The sequence below is a fragment of the Chelonoidis abingdonii genome, chromosome 3 (assembly GCF_003597395.2).
Source record: "Chelonoidis abingdonii isolate Lonesome George chromosome 3, CheloAbing_2.0, whole genome shotgun sequence".
Classification (NCBI taxonomy): Eukaryota; Metazoa; Chordata; order Testudines; family Testudinidae; genus Chelonoidis; species Chelonoidis abingdonii.
In genome coordinates, this window is record NC_133771.1 from 129,141,060 (window position 1) to 129,161,219 (window position 20,160).

The 20,160-nt window shown below is 41.4% G+C and overlaps 2 long non-coding RNA genes across 3 annotated transcripts in view; both read left to right on the top strand.

Annotated features, from left to right (window-relative positions):
• Nucleotides 1-20,160, top strand: part of LOC142046589 (uncharacterized) — a 70,457-nt gene that overhangs the window by 17,616 nt on the left and 32,681 nt on the right. The gene's annotated exons all lie outside the window — the stretch shown is intronic.
• On the top strand, nucleotides 2,653-10,488 carry LOC116817542 (uncharacterized). Its single transcript, XR_012655576.1, has 3 exons — nucleotides 2,653-2,746; nucleotides 9,196-9,369; nucleotides 9,941-10,488. It is a non-coding gene; the product is annotated as an uncharacterized LOC116817542 (long non-coding RNA).

A 20,160-nucleotide genomic window follows, 5' to 3' on the forward strand; every position in this document is an offset into this window, starting at 1 on the left:
TAATCGCTCTTCCTTTTGCAGCCCAAGTGAAAGTATTTCAGGCTTTATGTATCCCAGGTGAACGCATTTTAAATATGGATGTGGGTACGTGCATGCTCACGGACACACCTGTCTGTCTCTTTTTGGGATTCAAATGAATTAAGTTTCTTGGTTCCTTGCAGAACAATATCAGTGCAACTTTAATCAATTTGAATTTGCTGGCAAACCAAAACCAAGGCATTTATCAGGATGAACCTTGATGGACTGAATGGGCATTTCTTGCAGCTGAAGACTCTTCTTGAAATTTCATGTCATTCACCTGAAAGTTGTTAAAGCACTGAATTACAAGAAGCTCTCTTCTGTCTTGCACTGATCATGTTGTCTGGTGAAACCCTAAGGGCTGTTTTACTCTGAGTTTCCTGCAGTGGTAGTTTCTGTGCCTACTGATCAGTTTCCTGGGTCTCAGCCCAGGAATAAATACTTTCTCTGGGGAGTCTGCCTGCCTTTGTAAAAATATGACAAAAATATCTCATCTAGTCATCTTCCTCAGCTGTGATTGACTCAATGTAAAGCATTTTGTGATGCAGTGAATGAAAGACACTATCTAGAATAAATTGCGTGGCATTGGTAGCTACACCCAAGAAAGATGGGTTGCAGCTCCAGCAGCCAAGCTAGCTCCCATATGTTGGTGTTTGGTGTGCTCTTCACATCAAGGGTAGCATATCCCCGATGGCCAGTGATATGTGCACTAAAAACTCCCCAGCTGTCTGAGGCAGGAGTTATTTTAGTGGTCAGTTCTAAAGGGCCTGATGAGCTATGGGTGAGTGTTTCCTCAGCTGTGGCCTGCACACAGCACTGCTAATTTTAAATCACAGCAAAGAAAGGAAAGGACGTGGCAGTGGAATGATTGCAGCTGCTCATCACAGGGAGGCAAGCAGCATTTGTGTAAGTAGAAAGAATGCTGGACCTCCCAGCTTACTCCCACAGGAGATAACAGAAAAAACATTTGCTCCCACCCTCTGCACTTTCAAAAATAAATAAATCTGCAAACGCTGTGTTTTTCCAGAGGTGTTTTGGGTTTTAATCTTGGCTGCTTGCTGCATGGATACCCCTTCCCCTCACGACATCGAATAACATCAGGCCTGATTATGCTCTCATTTAAAGTTCTGTGAATCAAGATCAACTCCACTGAAGTTAAAGGGCCTGACCCTCTATTACCTTTGTGTAGTCATTTCACTGATGCAAAATGAACACTATGGCAGTATTCTGGTATCCACTTCGCGCCGACGCAAAACACAACACACATGGAGGACTGCGCCCAGTGGCGCTACACTGATGCCAAGGTGTTGTGGAGAGAATCAGGTTCACCACTTTATCTGGCTTCTTATCTGCTATTATATTGTTTTATGGTGCTCTATAACTGTGTTTGAAATTGCTCTACTGCAGACCAGGCACCTTGGTGGAAGGGAGAGGCTGCTTTATCGGTAAGATTATTGTTCATAATTATGGTTTGGCAAACAGTTGAGCACAGGATCTTGTGTATCTGGAATTGATTGTGGAGAGTTTTTTTATCTTCAAGATATGGCCAAGACAAAGAACTGAAAACCCCACATGCCTGTAAACTATGATTGTGTGTAGTCTGCTTCTCGCAGGCAGGCAAGTGAAGCTTCACAATGATGGCCAGACATGTCTGTTTTGAATTCAGTTTTTCAGGAACTGTCACTTGTTTGGCTCTTAGCAGGGATCTGGTTGTGCACCCCTCAGCTGCCTTCACCCACTGAAATCAATGGGAGTTTTAAGTGGGATGTGAATACAGCACATGGCCGTAGGCAGCCTGTCCCCTTTCTTCATGTTGTGTCATTGCTTTACTGGGGTTAGTCCAGCTGACTCCAGGATACCAAACCCCATTGCAGGAATTCAGAGCAATGCAGAGCATCTGCCACAGTCTCTGAATTCAGACTTTGCTCTCTAGCTGGATACTCTGCTATCAGTGAGGCTGGTAGACATGGCTGGCTGGAAGTTATATGAGCAAGTCTGTTAATGTTTGCCATTATATAGGAACTTGCATCTGACATCTCAAAGCTCATTTAAATAATTATTTAAGCACAGCACTCTTGTGGGCAGGGCATCATTATAGCTATTGGGTAGGGTGACAGACTGAGGCACAGAGCAGTTAAAATGACTTGTGCATAGCGGAGCTGAGCTACGAGTCATGACTCTTAATACCCTGCTTTAACCCCTGGACTCTAACTCATCCCTTCCAGTTAGAAGTGATTGGTAATTCATACCATTGGCTCTTGGAATGGCAGTGGTAATTTTGCTGTCCTTAGATACCCAACACATAAATCACTATTTTCCTTCCAGCTTAGTGTAAAAAACATCTATAACCACAAGTGAGATTTTGAAGCACTGGGTCTCACCTCTATCTCCTCCTTCCATCTGGTTAGAAGTGAGGCTGTATTCTGTTCTGTTTTTAATCAGGACTGATCATATACAATACATAATTAGATCGCACAGTGTATTTTTGGTTTGGGGCGTTTTTGCTGCAGCTTCTGCTAGCAGATCACATCCTTATTTCACACTTGCTTGTCAGGTGCCAGCTCTACAGGCAGAGGTGAACGTGGCCAGAGAGTAGAATACAAGTTTCCATTGCTTAGATCAGGGGAGATGACAGATAACATGATCCTGACTTCCGAAAGTCATGGACAGCTCTGAGACTGGGTAACCTGAGCTGTGACTTGTGCCAATCAGAGAACAACGACACTTGGTGGGTTTGTAGCACAGACATAGTTGGGTGGGGTTTCATTCTTTGAATATTTTTCCAATTGGCGCTATATTGGATTCAAATTCCTTTAACCTCGGAAGGATATTCAATGTGGATGTGGGGAATGGCTTGGGAGCATAAGAGGCTCTTTCTTTCATTTATCAGACACAGTTAGACAAAGGAAAAACAGGCTGATTTCAAAGCTGATTTTATGTGTTTGAATTTTTGGATGGAGAAGAGATAAGGCCTTGAGTTAGTCTTGAATTATGTCATGAAGACTGTGATATTCTAGGGTTTTATTGCTTCCAAGCTGTATACTTTCCTGCCCTTTCCAGGGTTCTGATTTCATCTCATCACATGACTTTAGGAAAGTCAAAACTCTCTTATCAACAGGTTTTGGTAAACTTCAGGGAAGCTTCTAATTTGTAATGTTTGTTTCCAATGGATTTTTACAAAGGTTCATCCTCATCCAAATGCCATTGCTGTTGTCTCAGAGGTTCTCAAAAGGTGGTCCATGGAGGTCTGTGGATAAATGACTAGTGACAGGGCATCAGCTTCTCTATTCGGTCTTCAGATGCTAAATTACATTAAAAGACACTAAACATACATGAAATATCTTCTTTTACCATATAAGCAATTGTGGTCATTGCCACAGGGCTGGTATGTGATTGTGACTATTGAGGAGGGGATCAATGTACCTGGGAATGGGAAAGTCTCTGTGTTAAAATGCAATCCACGCCACGAATGCCCTAGCTCATGGTGTTCCTCCCACGCAGTATAGTCCTGTGTTGATCCAGGCTTGATTTACATAGTAAATCTTATTGTGAATTTATAGACTGTGGATTTGTAGACTTTGAAGGAAGGATTGTACCAGGCTATTTATTTAAAGGCTTTTTTCACGGCTTTTGAGATGTAATACCTTATGTACAAAAATCCCTGAGTGGCAGCAGCTCTACAAGCACGCGATACTTATAATACATTTCACATTATCAATAAAATGTTGCAAGACATGTCATAGAACTAATTAACATAATTGTAAATTATGGGTCCAAGTCTGACCTGTCTGCTGATAGATTAGGAGCCAGGCTTGGATTGTTAAACAGTAGTGGGAGGCTCAGGGCGTCACAAAACAAAGTGTTTCAAGTGCAGCCTTGGTATTTCACCACTAGATCAGATAGAGCATACCTTGAAAGTGAGCAGAGCAGACACTCCCTTTTCAAGTTAAAAACAGTAAAAGTGTAAATCATTATTGACTCCTCTTCTTGCGCCATTTGTAATAAACATTGATCCTGATTGTGATTCAGGTTGTTCCCAACGCCCTGCATTGCCTGCAAGAATAAGTGTTTTACCCTCCTCTGATACAAACATTAAAACTAAAATGTTTTGAACCCCCAAGATGTCTAAACAGAAACAGCATGATTGTGTAGCTGTAACACTTTGAATGTTTGCCTTTAGGCCCTGATTTTACATCAGGATCTGCTAGTCTGAACTTCTGGCTGGTGAGAGTGTAAATATTGACATACATGGATTTGTAAGCTCATTTCTTGTGTACTGTCTGTGAAGTACCTTGCACACTTCTGCATGCTAGAAAATAATGTATTGAGTTTATATAATGCTTTCTATCAAAGACCATGGCACCCTTTAGAAATGTTAGCTACTTTAGACCTTAAAACAGCTGGGTGGGGTAGGAAGCATTATCCTCATTTTAGTAATGGGAAAACTCAGAAGCAAGAGCAAATAAGTGACTAGCCTGAGAATACATGGGCCAGTGTTAGGACCAAGAATAAAACCCTGATCTCCTGACTCCAAGTCCTATGATTTCTCCTGAAATCATAGAACCAAAGGGTTAGGAGGGACTGCAAGAGTCATCTAGTCTAACTTCCTGTCAAGATGCAGGATTTGTTATGTCTAAACCATCCAAGACAGATGGCTATCCTGCCTCCTTTTGAAAACCTCCAGTGAAGGAACTTCCACACCCTCCCTAGGCAGATTGTTCCACTGTCCTACTGTTCTTACAGGTAGGAAGTTTTTCCTGAAATTTAATCTAAAACTGCTGTGCTATTGTTTGACGTTGCCTCTTGTCCTGCCCTCTGTGTCAAGAGAGAACAACTTTCCTCCATCTGTTTATGGCAGCCTTTCATGTAACTGAAGACCACTATCATGTCCCCGCTTAATCTCCTCTTTTCTATACTAAACATAGCCTGTTCCTTCAGTCTTTGCTCATATGGTTTTCATTTCATCTCTTTGATCATCTTTGTCGCTCGCCTCTGGATCCTTTTCAGTTTCTCTACATCCTTTCTATACGTTGGTGACCAAAATTGGACACAGTACACCAGGGGAGGCCTTTCTCCTGATAGCGGGATGAAATAAGATACATCTCCCCCAGACCTGCCTATTTTAAAAAAAATATTTAAAAAACCCTTCTTTGAGGATCTGAAATTTTGGGACAACTCTTGTTCTGTCTTGTTTTCTGCTTCCTGTTCCTAGCAAGGACACTAACTAGAAGTGCCAGCCCCACTGTCCCAGAGAAAGTCTCCTCTTGCAGCATTTCTATTAGATCTCTGAATCAAGCATAGAATTAGGACCAAGAGAGTAATCTTGCATTGACCAGGGACATTGTGTAAAACATGTGTCCAGTTGGTCAGTAAGCCAGCATACACCACTGAGTTGTTAGTAATGTTTATTCTCCTGAAGTGGACAGTCTTTTTGCTGTTGATAAAAAAGTAACTTAGTCCCTCACAGGTCAAATTAAGAGAACACAGACATGGACTGTAATCACAACTCATTCTCTATCCCTGTGCACTGATCAGTAATAATTACCTTTTGGGAGGAGGTGGAGGGAGATAACCTCAGAGCTTTTCAGGTTAATTATTTCTCTGCCGTGCTCCATAAAGACACCAGTATTTTAATAACAGCAACCTTTTGGTGCCAAAGATCCTTTGAGACTTGAAATTGGCAACAACAAAATAGCATATATCTGTAGACAATAACAGTATAAATCATCGCACTGGGAAAAAAATGATATAATTTTTTTTTCAAGTTTAAGAAGATCCACTTTTACTCCTACAAGCTCATACACTAAATAAATCCCGGCACCAATAAGTGCACCTGTCAGGCTTCCACTGAGGTTTCCTGTCTCTTTATGTTAACCTTAACGTTTATTATGCCTAAAACGAAGAGTATCTGATTGTCAAGAAGCCAGAATAATGACATTTTGTGCCATTATTCTAATGTGTTTTTGCTGTGCATTTCCTTTAATTATTTGCATGAATAATGTCATTATGCATTCATGCCAATACAATGCTGATAATTAATTTAAAGGAAGGCAATTTCTTGATGATTTTGATGTCAATGTTAATAGCAATATCTGATAGTCGATCTGTGTGGCGCTGACATAAATTTGACTTTTAGTGCATGAATGCCAACACAAACAGTGCCCCAGAATTGCACTGGAGAAAAATAAACATCCACTGGGTAAAAACATCAGTGGAATCCCTCTCCTGAACGTTCCTTGATTATGAGTTTCAAAGCTCCGAAACAAAATCCTGGTCCCTAGACCTGTTTCATGTCTTTTTTTTTTGTTTTGTTTGTTTGAAATCATCTTGACAATCTGGCTTGAAGAAGTTCAAAATATATAAATAAATAAATAGCATGCAGTCCTATGTATTAAAGTGGCACATAAATTTTATATATTAAAAAAATTAAGCTCATGTATCAGATTTAGTTTCTTCTTTCTGGTACCAAAAGCCTGACCTGCATTCCATACCCAAAACTCCTACTGAAGCCAGTCAAGGAATGCAGGATTAGCCTGAGCATGAACTTTACTCGTTCTCTGAAGTTTCCAAAGCTCACAGGATTTTGTGGTTACACAACTTACCTGAATGTCAATACAGTAGCATTTGTGTGGGAGCTGTTACTATTAATACCAATAAAAAATGAAAGATGTGCAATATATTATAAAGTTATGCAAAAATCTGTAGTCAGCACACCTACTTTAGGCTTTTTAGGGTTGCAAGAGTGAATATAGATGTGTGTGTGTCTATACAAGTGAATACATACACTTAAGTATTATGATAATAAAATGAGTACACTATAAAATGCACATTCTGCATCCAGTGTCCCTGTACTTTGAAGATCTCTCAAGAAGTTTATAGGGAATTTTATTTACCAGTTAAATATTTTAGCACATCTTGCTCTTGGTAAATGTATTTGAAACAAATTATGGTAGCTATAATATGGTTGTTATTGTTTTTATTTTTACAAAAGCAAAGCCATAGTCCATAACACAGAACCTGACATGATGTTTATTCCCACCTGTTTCAGCCAGTTAAATATAGATAAAATGTTAAAAACAAAATTGATCCTGTTATGCATTGCAGCCTGTTCTCCATGTAGCTTTTCACCAATGTTATCCACTGAGTGACTGCACGCTTCACCCTATATGGTGAGGAGATAATTATACAGTCTCAATTAGACTCTCAATCGCTGGAGTATAAACAGCTAGTGGTGCAGAACCAGCTCATATGCCTTTACAGTTGCAGTAACCTTTCTTTTAACTTTAACTTCCACAGGCATATCATTCATGGCCATATAAAAACAACTCCTTCTCTTCAAGATTGTATGACCTGATTCCTTCTGGTATTTTCATATATATCTAGAACAGAAGAACATTTCACGTGTTTATTCCTCTGCTCCCCCACCCATCCCAAAAAAGCAAGCAAAGTTAGACACTGAATCTGCAAAGGGTGGACCCTTATAATCTGCCTAGCCCTACTGAAGTTAAGGGGGCTCTGTCCAGGAGTAAGTGTCCATGATTTTGTGGATCCATTTGCAGGATTGGGCTCATAAAAGACCAGTTTGAGAAAATGAAGAGGTGATGAAATATCAAAGCAGCACTGTTAGATGAATCATTTAAATGGCTTTGCTAAATAATTCCCAATTGAGGCTAACTTTGGACCTAAGGTAGAGCTGTCCTAGAGGTGTGCAAAACATACAGATGTATTGGGGGACTCTGGTCACTCAAGACATCTGGGGCCACTTTCATAGGCTCATTCCAGCCAATTGGTGGTACCGCAGCTGCAGCTCCTCCCCTTCCCCGCCCCATCCACTTGCCTGCTGCCGCTGCTGAGCTAGGAGCTGCAAGTTGGTGCCTGCCACATAGAACTTAGAGGTTCCCAGGAATCCCAGCAGAAGTGGCTTCTGCTCCAGTCCTAGGTTGAGTCTTCTGGTGAGGCCCAGAGACTGTAGGAAGAAGGGGAAGGGATATCATTCCATCAGGGAAAAGAAGCCAGGGGAAGTGAAAGGAGCAGGTCTGCAAGGGGAAAGTGGCTTGTTAAATATAGGTGGGGAAAGAGGGGCAAGAAGCCTGCTGGGGCAAAGGCAGAAGGATACTGACTGAGTCTGCAGGGAGAAGTGAGCAGGACAGAATTGGGTTGCGGAAGGGGATCAAAGAATGCCCCTTCTGCAAGTGGAGGGGAACTCGCATCTATGGGTCCTGGCTGAAGAGAGGGAAGGAATGGTAAAATTTTGCTTTCCTAGCATGTTCCCCTCTTTTTCTAAATCCCATAGAAACCCTTGCATCTTGGAAAGAGACAGGAAGCCAGGCTGTCATTCCCCAAATTCTAATCCCACTTGACAATAATCTGTTTGGGGAAACGCTGGGTCAAAGTTGGGTCTGAAAATGATCAGAGATGAAAAAATGCCTTAAAGGGTCTGTTTCCCTCCAAGTGCAGAAGGTCCTCTCTGGTACCACAGCAACCACATTCCCCATACCAGCCCCCAAACCCTCCCAACCCAGATCCATCAATGAGCTCTGCTCTCCCTAAGGAAAAAGAACTGACTATCCCTGATCTCTGGGATAGGCACCCAGAGCACTGGATGGGCACCTAAACATGTATTTTACAATTTTGATTAAATAAACACAAATACTATGGCTCCAAAATATAGCTCCTTTCACCCCACAGGTTCCATAATAATTTTCCAAAATGAAATACACACAGCATGCCTGTGATGGAGGGTGGCAGCCAATCAGCTCACAGCATTCTGTAAAACAGCCTGGAGGCAGGAGAGAAAGGGAAAGGTTTAGCAAAGGACACAGGGCAAACCTGTTCTTTTATGCACAGTGCCATAGAATCCTCTATAACTACACAAAGCAGACAGGCCCATGAGTTGGGAACGACCTGTGTGGTATTTAATGTCACTACCATGGAAGGACGAAGGGTTGAGCTGAGCCTGCCAGCATTTGAACTTTTGGTTCAAGGGACTCTAAATAAATAAACTCATGTTAATACAATAAAGGCATCCCCATCCGAGAGAGAAAACGAACCATTCATCTCTCTGCTGATGTGATACTGCTAACGAATAATGAATCACATTTTTTTTTAATGGCTAGTTGATTAAAAGGTGGAGTTTAAAAAAATAAACAGTTGGAGTTACTTTTCTCTTCTTTCTAGGCTCCAGAAATCCAGGCATGAGAGCTGGGGAAGTGGAGAAATCACAAAGAACAGTTTATAGACATGCGACAGCAGCCAAAGTACGAGTATGTCTGGGACAGTTATTTGACAGTTATTTTAAAGTCAAGCCTGACTTTAAAAACCTCTAAGAAGGAGATTCCACCCCCTCCCTAGGTAACCCTTTCAAGTGCTTCACTGCCCTCCTGGTGAAACAGTGTTTCCTAATACCCAACCTAAGCCTCCCCCATAGGAGGACTGGCTTGTGAAAGCAGGCATGGATGGGATATCCTTATCCCCCTGTGAGCCCTGATTACTTTTGCAGCAGCCCCTTGGGGCCCCTGGAAGCTGCTGTCATATATGCATAGGCCTGGCCTGGTACCCAGATGGCCCCAGGATCAAGGGAGCAGAAAGGTGCCTGAAAGGACATATCAGACACATCCCTCCTAACTGTGCTAAGGACTGCTCAGCCCATAGTCCAAAATCTCCCCAGTGTACAAATACAGAATGCTCAACAGCGAAAAACAGCCTGTGTTTAACAATGTGCATTCTTCATCAAGGGATGGGGGAGAGAGAAAATCCACTGCACATTTACTTTGGACAGTTTTGAGCTCAGTGGTGTGACTACATGGATGTGCTGTAACTGCTTTTGGTCCTTCATGCAAAAGTTGGTTTCTGCAAAGGTGGTAATTAGTCAGTATGAAGCCTCGCTACTAATTACAACATGCATTGTTTCTTTCCTTGACAGCTAAGTTCAGGCTGGTTATTAACATGAAGAAAACTTTTGCCTTGAAAGTCGTATTGCTCTCTCCATCCCTCAGCATTCTATTCCCCTCCATGCCAAGCCAGAATAAACCAGTGTTGGCTCAACCGAGCTTCTTTTAGGTGCCCTTGGAGATACCGTTGTGAAAATCTCTCATCAAACCAAGACTGCAGTACATGACAGGAACTTACTTTGATAGAGAGAGTCTCTGAGTGGCCGATGGCTGCGCTGCTATAAGTCAAGTCCTGAAAAAGCTTTGCAGCAGAAACTGCATGTTATGTAATTTGGCAACTTTATGACAAGGAGAAAATTATTGCCTCTGGTGTTTGTCGTATTAGACTTGATCATGTTGAATTCTCTTTGTATCCATTTGGATGTCATGCACTGCAGAACTCAATAGGAATTCCATTGTAACTGAGCAGTAATTAATGCCCATTTATTACAGTGGCACCCATTGTTTTAACCCAATCAGTTTACTGACTAAATATACTGGATAAAATATGTTATCTTTTTGAGTATAATATGTATTTATAATCTGCAGTGCTTGAATACATAAAACCCTTAAAATATGCTGTGGTTGACTCCTAAATCACATGATTTTACAAGGAACTAGGTATATTTCTGGCATCCGCTTTAGACTTTCACATATACAGTATTTCCAATTGTTTACATATGTTAGAATCTCTTGCATTTAAATAGCTCATTATGCAAATATTTAGGAAATACATTGATATTTATTTCTACTATACTCTCTGTTCAATCAGTGAGCTGAGATTTTTAATGTCTAAACATTGTCCACAATGTTGTATGTGCAGTAATGAATGATGAGTGATTATAAATGCTATACAATTATACACACACACACACAAACTACATTAAATAAATGTTATTAAGGTTGCAAAATCAAGCATGCACATGTTGGGAAATGCTAGGATTAAGGTAACCTATGCAAACTTAATTTAGCCCCTTTGTGTGTATGCATTGTGATAGTCTTTAATTACATGATCACATGCTCCCTCAGTGCACAGGATGGGCAGTGTGCACTTAATGAGCGGCTATTCAATATTTTGTATTATCCTCTTTGTTTGATGTGTGCCCCCAGGCCTTTTTTACTGCATGCTATTCAAACTCAGCTCTGGAGATAGAATTATTAATTTCCTCATAGGCTTTTATATGGTGCCCATCAGTGTAAAATCTGACTGCTTCACAAACATTGATTTATCTTCACAACATCACTGTGAGGTGAAGGGGTAGTATTATCCCCATTTTACAGATTGGAAATTGAGGCACAGAGAGATTAAGGTTAAAAGTTTCCAATAATTTTGGGCACCCAAGTGTGAGACTGGATTTGGATAAGATAAGAAGTCCCCTAGAAGTTAAACTGAATCTGATCTGAACTTTTTCCAGTTCAAAACAATCTTTTTAACTTTCCAAGGTGTTTATTTGAATGTAGCTGGGCATTTCCTGATTTTGGAAGCAGAAACAATAAAATACCATGAGAGAAGCTAGTTTTGCAATAAATCTGACCCAGACAAAACTCAGCAAATATTAGGAACCTTTTAGAAGGAAATGTGCTCCTAAGCTTTCCTATCTAAAGAAGATCATGTAATATTTAATAAATCACGTAATAGACAGGTTTATTGGAGAGAAGACTCAGCACGTGAGTATGGCACCCAGTCAGTCTGCTCAGGCTTCTGGAAACATGGAGTTGGTACTGCGCGTGCTCAGAGGTTTAACACAGGCAGTGGTATAGACACATCCATACAAACGTTTACATTTTCCTGCCTGCATACTCACTTCCTTACTACTCCCCTGTTTTTTATACTTATATTTCAGATTGGTTTGGATAAGCAGGTTTATCCAACCCCAGAAACATCTCTGAACTTCTTGGAGTTTTCCCATCTGTAGAATCTTTGAACTACTGCTGTTGCTTCTGGGAGCCAGAAAATCTGCAATCTTGTTAAAAATACAGACCTCAGAGGCAGAAGGTTCAGGGTGAAGTCAATGTGAGTTTTGCCATTGATTTCAGTAGGACCAGGATTTCACACTTGGATCCTATTGCTTGGTTTGCCACAAATTTGCCATATGACCTTGGGCAAGTTCATTTCTGTGTTCCTCCATTTTCTCATCTGTAAAATGGAGAGAACATTACTTAAGGACCTCTGCAGCCTGTGTGACATTAAATTCTGTAATGTTAGTGAATTACTTTGAGATCCTCAATGAAAGGTGCTGTGAAAGTACAAAGTGGTGGTGTTGCACTGAGAGGATATATGTGCAGTTAAAATGGTTGGAGGATTTTGTGTGAACATTCTTGTCAGCAGCAACCTTCCTCCTAAAGTTAAGAATCTCATTCTATTCCACCCGCGTTTATTCCATTTCAGGTAAAGCCCCGAATGTTTGCACTTAAAAAAAAAATAGCATAAATAACAAGCACGTGTAAATTTCACGTGATTTTCCTCTGACCCACCGAAAATTGGTGTGTGTGTGTGTGCGCGAGCGGTATAATCACTGCAACTTGTAAATAGGAAATGAAGTCACAATCCTCAAAATTATAATGGCAGGCACACAAAGACACAGTTGCTGGCATGGAATTCAATTAACAGATAGCAATCACCCTTGGGTGACTGTGTGAGGTAGAAATGTACAGGCATGCTAATAAGTAATATCTTAAAGCCAAAACGTTTATCAGCCAGCAGCCAGACTTGGGCATGAGTGCGGGCAGACAGCGCTGCTCTAGGATATTTAATAAAACCTACTCTCTTCATTTAAGGATTTGTGTTTAATCATTTGGTAACATTTTAGGAACATCCAGGCTGGGAAACTTCTCAAACGGAACTGCTTAGGTCAGAAAACGTAAAGAGCTATTTACCGATACTAAAATAGCCAGAGGAACAGAGTGAATTCTAGGGTGATTTAAAAAAATTTGTAGTTGTTGCCATTTTTTTGACCTTTTGAGCTTCTATGGTATGTCTGCTACATGAATCACAGCCTTATCTGGGGAAACATGCAGAAGGGGTTTATTAATTCTGGGTAAGCAAACGATTGAACTGCTGTTTTAAATAATTTTTTAGCTCTTTAGCTTGGTTTAAAGCCTGGAGCTAAAATCTTCTAGGTTCCTTGAACTTTAATTTGCATTGAATCCTGGGTGTCCAAAAGCTTGAGTCAGCCGAGAGCTTGATAATCAGTTAGAAGTCTTCATTTTAGGCCTTATTATCAGAGATATTCCTCACGCAACAACAGTGTGGTAAAACTGCAGGACTATTGTTGCATGGTAAATACCCTGTATATTTTATACACTGTTGCTTGGGGGAAAAAGATCTACATATAAAGCTGTGGGTTCCTTTAAGCAAGGCTAATTTAAATGAATAAGAAAGGTAGTAGAATCTTCCAGTAGTATAGATGTAATGAGTGGATTTAATAGCCTTTTGGCTAGTTCTCTGGAATAAAGTTTTATGAAACAATAATGGCTCATATAGGACAAACTGAATCCAGCCAGCCTCACAGCAACATGGTCATCATGTGACATGCTGGAGGCAGCATGTCAGTGCCATTAGCAATGGCAAGCCCCTGAAGCTGTCTGACTAGAGAGCAGATGTCCCTGTTAGAAGAACTGCTACTGCTTTTGGTGTTGACTGTGCACTGAAGAGCCAGGTTTTTGTGTGATCATAATTTCTTATTCACTCTAGTTAAACAGTGATGTAAGGCTCGATTAGGTCTTAGCCTACCCTAGTTTCTGCCAGCATGATTGGCTTTGTAGTGTCCTGTCTGCAGAAAATCTGCATGAGGAGCGAAAGGGCCTGCAAACCCCACTCCACCTTGGAAATGTTCATAGGAATGTGTGGTGCCTAAGGAGTGTGCTGATTCAGGACTCTGATGGAGTTTTGACCACACACACTGTTAAATTTCTGCTCCCTGAATGGAACAGCTGCTTCCTCTCCGCAGGGGTGCATATCCCCCAGGGCACAGGAGCCCCTCCTGCTCCTCTTGCACCAGCAGTGATGCAGCCTATAGAGTGATTATACAGGAGGTACCATGACAATATCTTGGGAAATGAACTTTGTTCAAGAAACTCGGAGGGATATTAATGGGCTGCAGTGTATCCCACAGCCAGCAGCCCAGGTGTGGGCTGCTGTGCAGCCATTCTGCTGCTGGCTTTAGCATAGTCCATACAGTAGGAATCCATGTAATTTCTGAATCAGTAGCTGTGACGTTGCACTCCATATGTTCATGGAAATGTGTTTATGAGTGTAAATATAATGTAACTGGAATATGTTTTATGCAAAAGGTCTCTTGTATGGTATCATTACAAAGCTTTTAATCTACTAAGTCTGTTCATTCTATTTGTATGAATATATCATTCTCGTATCTGAAGCTAGAAAGTTGAAGTATTACTCTGAAGTCCTATTGTAACTATGCAAAGTGTGGGCCATTAATGGTGGCTTGGAATCTTGATGGTTCCCATTAACTAAGACACTTGGTTGTGAATGGGTGTTTACTCACAAATCTTCCTGGGTATGTGCAGGCCAGCCCTGAAAGAATGGAGAATGAGATCATACAGTGACATTTGATCATGTCACTTGGTACTGGAATCCATCTTAAACCTGGTGCTTTTCCATTTAGAAGGAGGAGTGAGAACCCAGAGAGACAAAAGATTCCCGCCTTGCGCCAAAGCTATAAAAGAAGTGGAACAGAACAAGGGGGGCTGCCAGTCATGAGAAATCTCCTAGTTACCACCTGAGCTGGAACTAACAAGAACTGTACCGGGGAAAAGATTGGGCCCAGACTATGAAGGAATCTAGTCTGTGAAAGAAGGTTATGGGAACACTCTGAGGATGAGATTTACCTGTATTCAGTTTCTTAAATGTGTTAGGCTTAGACTTGGGTGTTTTGTTTTATTTTGCTTGGTAACTTACTTTGTTCTGTCTGTTATTACTTGAAACCACCTAAATCTCTTTTGTTTATTAATTAACCCAGAATAAGTGATTAATACCTGGGGGAGCAACCAGCTGTGCATATCTCTCTATCAGTGTTATGGGGGTTGACAATTTATGAGTTTACCCTGTATAAGCTTTATACAGGGTAAAATGGATTTATTTGGGGTTTCCATCCCATCGGGAGCTGGGTGTCTGGGTGCTGGAGATAAGTGACTTGCTGAGCAGTTTTTGATTATAGTCTGCAGCTTTGGGGGTGTGGACCAAACCTGGGTCTGTGTTGCAGCAGACTAGTGTGTCTGGCTCAACAAGGCAGGGTTCTGGAGTCTCAAGCTGGCAGTGGAAAATGGGCTCAGAAGTAATTCCAACGCATCAGGTGACAGCCTCAAGGGGCTCTTTGTGACCGAACCCGTCACAGTAGCCATATCCTCCTCTCCCAACCCATTAGCCTGGAGCCCAGCTTTACCACGCACAGGCAGTACAGTGTCTCTGAATCCCTTCTGTGAAGATATCCAACCACTGTGCAGTGGGAGTTTTCAGTGTCTGCCTCACTAATGGATGGATTTCTCCCAGAGACTACAAAACAAAGCAGTAAGATGTGAAGGTTTTATTGATGTGAGTTTGGTACAGCCACACAATTCATAATGGCAAAGACACTAGTAATGCAGTTCATCCCAAATGAGTGCCCATAACTGCTACCAGCTACACCTTGACATCACATTTTGTTTAGACTACTTATTTTGCAGAAAAGCTATTAGTATCCCCTTGTATGGAAAACCCAGCAGTTTTGTTACCATCAGCCCAACTGCACATTGGAGGAAGGAAAAAAAATACAACCGCTAACCTTTGGAAAACTCAATTATAATCCCCTTATATTAAAGCTCAATGTTTGCCTCCAATGTTAGGAAGGAACAAGAGCTATGCACAATTGGAAATGGGAGATTCTCATTGCCTGTGCAATGAGATAAAGAACTCATTCCTAACCCTAATGGTCTGCAAAATATTGGCACTTAAACTTACTGCTATTTCTGGACTGAATGTTGCTCATCTTCAAACTCAGACCGAAGTAATCAGGAGGGAGTGAGGAGAGAAAGGAAATATTTTTTTTGTCGATCTGGCTTTAATAAATGGTGGTTCTAATGGCAGGATGTTGGCAGTAGGCTCAGTGGAGGTGGATTCAGAGCCAGAGTGCAGCTGAGGCAGTCAAAAATGCAGGATAATTGTAATTTACCACTGGGCTTTCACTACCTCATGTGTGACATAAATCACCCCTGTAGGAGTCAGGAGTCATTCATTCTCTGTGTCTACTCATTACTATGCTTCTATGCTGAGGCTGTCATCCAGGGATCCAGTTTGTGTAAGCTGGGATGGTGAACACCTGTACAGAAGGGATAGACTGAGGCTACCAGCTTGTTTCATATAAGCCACCAAATCACCATCTGATGGTATGGACATTTCATTGCTTCTGAATTTGACCTGGTGACCTAGAAATGAACAGCTCCAAAAGGCATTACCGATCTTGTCAGCCATCCCTTCACACAATGCTCCTGTTTCTGCCTCAGCAGGTGGTGTTCAAACCTGCAAACTGGTAGGTACTATTTACTTGTGGCCGGAATAATTTATCAGCAGTGCAGCACATCGTTCATTAAAGCAAATATTTGTTGGAAGAACTGTGCTTATACAATATGGGTGAGTCTTATTGCTTTATGGAAAAGTGGTGACTCAGCCGAATCACATAGCTGGCTGTTCTAACCTTTGCAAAAATTGCTGTCAAGCAGCAGGATTTCTTGTAGAACTCCCTCCCCTTCTCCCACCTCCCGATGTACCCCTATACTTACAGCCATTATAAAAAATTAATCCCAAGGAACCTAGGATTTCCTAAGGCTAAAAGCAACAGCAGGCTCCCTGCACTCCTGCAGATACTGGTATTAGCCCTGGAAATGACGATTGCAGGTGTCAAAGGTTAAATGTGTTTGCAGGAAATCCCTGCCTCTTTGCTCCCGTTCCCCTCAATGTCAGAGGTGGATAATGTTTGGAAGGACCCTCTATATATGAAGGCAATAAGTTAATGTCTCCCCATCTCACATAAAACATGCTTACATGTCAGAGGCTTACAAGCTTTGGACTTTATGGCCCAATGTAGAATGGTGCTTGGGAGAAAAGCAGAGGATTCTGCAGTGTTTATTATTATGCAGGATATGCATTTTAAAACATTGTGGACCCAGATTGTGTCTCACATAACTAGTGCTTCAGAAGTTTGCATAGTGCTTTTATACCATTCCTTCCCCCTCCCCCTGATATCTGTGTTCAATTGAGAACTGATTCTGAAGCAAGCCATTAAAGATCTTAGGAGCGCCACTTCTGTGAAGAGGTCAGTTTGTTCTTTCTGCCTAGTGATGCAAAACTCTGGTCTGCAGCTAGTAAATGCAAGTATTGGAAGCATTTCATGCTTTGTAACTTACCCCTTTCCTTCCGCTTATCCCCTCTCACACACCCCTTCCTTTAAAGTATACATTTTCTATTCGTGACAAGTCCAGAGTGACACCACTGCAGACCTTAACATTCTACTAGAGATAAGGTACAGCATGGGCAGTCTGGCTTGCATACAACGATCTGCTAGCCTGTCTTACCTCTCTCCTGGAGGAACTACCTTCCAAAGAAGAGAGAAAGAAGTTCAAGTCTCTTTTCTTATGTCAATACTTGGCTTTGTTGTTGATATAAGGTACCAATGTGATGGTGGGTTTGTGTGTGTGTGAGAGGGAGATGTCGACAGTTAACTGCCAGGAACTGTCATGAGACTGTCAAATGTAATTTCACATATATAATCGTCTGAACAACCATCAGATGGCACTGACATTTGGTCCCTTCTGATAATGGTTAGGAACCAGATCTCTGAAAAGGCCCTGTATCCCGGTACCAGTTTTGTGAAGCACTTCCCTTGCCTTACCAGTTGCAGTACAGTTGGCTCCCTCAGTGTTTCTAGCTACCTTTTTGATCATCTAAATTACAATGAACAACAACAAAATCCCCACAAACCAGTGAGGTGGGGGGCACCTCTCTGCAGCCTGCACAACTGGTTTTTCTTTCCGAGTTATTTCTTTTGTGTAAATTGAACTGTCAAATTTTCAGATAGTGGATAAAGGAATCAGAACCAATGCCCATTGAAATCAGTGGAAGTCTTGCCATTGTAACAAGTTAGTTAGCAAGCAAGAGGTCACCAAAGACATTTAAGAAGATGTGGAATTGATATTTCCTCTTAATTTCAATATATTTTTGTAAGCATGTTTGCAGAAATGGGCTTTTGAGGTGGGCAATGAATTTTTTGTGGGCTAATTATGTTCTGTGTGTGTAATTTATGGCCAAGGAGCAAGAGCCTTGGATAAATTAGGTGTACCTCATCCAGTTCATCAAATGCCCCAACAACAACTATGTGGGTGAAACCAGACAATCACTGTTTACTCGAATGGACTCACGCAGAAAAATGATAAAAGACAAAAATATCACATCATTCGTGGGTGAACACTTCACAAAGCAGTCACTTCATATCTGAACTTTCAGTCCTTGTCCTCAAAGGAAACCTGCATGCACCTTCAAGAGACACGCTTGGGAACTGAAATTCATAACTCTGCTAGATACTAAAAATCCTGGCCTCAATAGAGACACTGGTTTTCTGGCTCATTGCAACAATTTATAAGACCCCTGCCTGATAATTGGCTGCTTCATTTTACGTGGTTTCCTACAGCATAGAATCACAGAGACTTTGAGACATCATCTAGTCCGGTCCTCTGCACTCAGGTGAATAGCATGTGTGAACCCCTTATGCTTAATCATCTGCCCAACTTATACTTAGCTCGGACACTCTGGTTACCTTCCCCAGATCTGAAGAAGAGCTCTTTGGAGCTCAAAAGCCTGTCCCTTCCACCAGCAGAAGTGGCTCCAATAAAATATATTAATGCCTCACCTACCTTTTCTCTCATTAAAAAAAAGGAAGTAGTCAAGTCTCATAATGCTCCTGTAAAATGACTTGCCCCACATTGCACAGTGAGTCAGAGGCAGTACTAGGGATGATATGTCCACACTGGAGTTGGAAAGTGTAATTCCCAGCTCAAGACAATCTACCTGCACTAGCTGTGGTGGAGCTAGTCTGCTAACAATAAAAATATAGTCATGGAAGCATGAGCAGCAGAACGTTCTAGCCACACTGAAGATGTATCTAGGGCTACACCTTCCAGCTCCAGTATAGACATGCACACAGTGTAAACTGCTCCAACTGCCAGGCAAGCTACTTCCTTAATAGAAAAGCTTTTCAACAGATAATCATTATTTATTATTAATTAAAGCTATGGATATTTAAAACCTTCACAATTCATTTTCTCTCCTTTCTTAATAGTTTCTTTGTTTTTTTTCCTTTTCCTGCAGCCAGAAACAGCCATCTGCAGAAAGCTGCACTGTCCTTAGATCATTGAAAATATCCACTTCTCAAGGATAGTGATCAGCTAACTATTCTTTGTTTTTTTCTTCAGCAAATATTTTCTGCCCAGAGTCCCTGTCCAAACAAACAAAAATAATATTTTTTTAAAAAAGCAAACCATTTGTGATGCCTCATGTTCCCTGCTGGGACAGATTTCAAAAGCTCGTAAAATGTCAACAGCCTCTACAGTATCACTGCATATTCATTAATGAACAAAAGCACTCTGATACACAGTCCTGACTAGCTGCAGACTATTATGGGCTCGCCATCTCCCCATCACTGTGTATCAGAGTGCTTTTTCTCTACACGTAGAGGAAGCACAGCATCTCTCTTTTCGTGCTTCAAAAAAACATATTTGTGCTATGTTCTATCCTCCAAGCAGTGCATTCCCTCTGCCAGCTAGCTGTGGGTGTACAGCCCTTCCTTGGGAACATGCTGTAACTGCCAAGTTCCTGTGTCTGTGATATCACAGAGGCCTTTTGCTCTGCGAAGCTGTGAATGGGACCATTGTGAGGGACAGCTAGACATTTAAGATTCTAAGAGGGCTATGTTGCAGAACAGTGTGCTTAAGGAGGAAAATTACATGGCCAGGTAAAAAAAACTTCCTAAATTCCTGTTGTATGTGTCTGCTTTATTTCAAAGCAGCGCTGATGAAATTGGTGTGACCCTATGAGCCCCTTTATGCCAACTGGCAAAGGGCACACCCAACACACTGTTTTCACATTATCTAACCAAACAGTGTCTTGAAAGTTTCGTATAAAAACCAGTGACACTCTGGTCATTAATATTGTTGCATAATATAT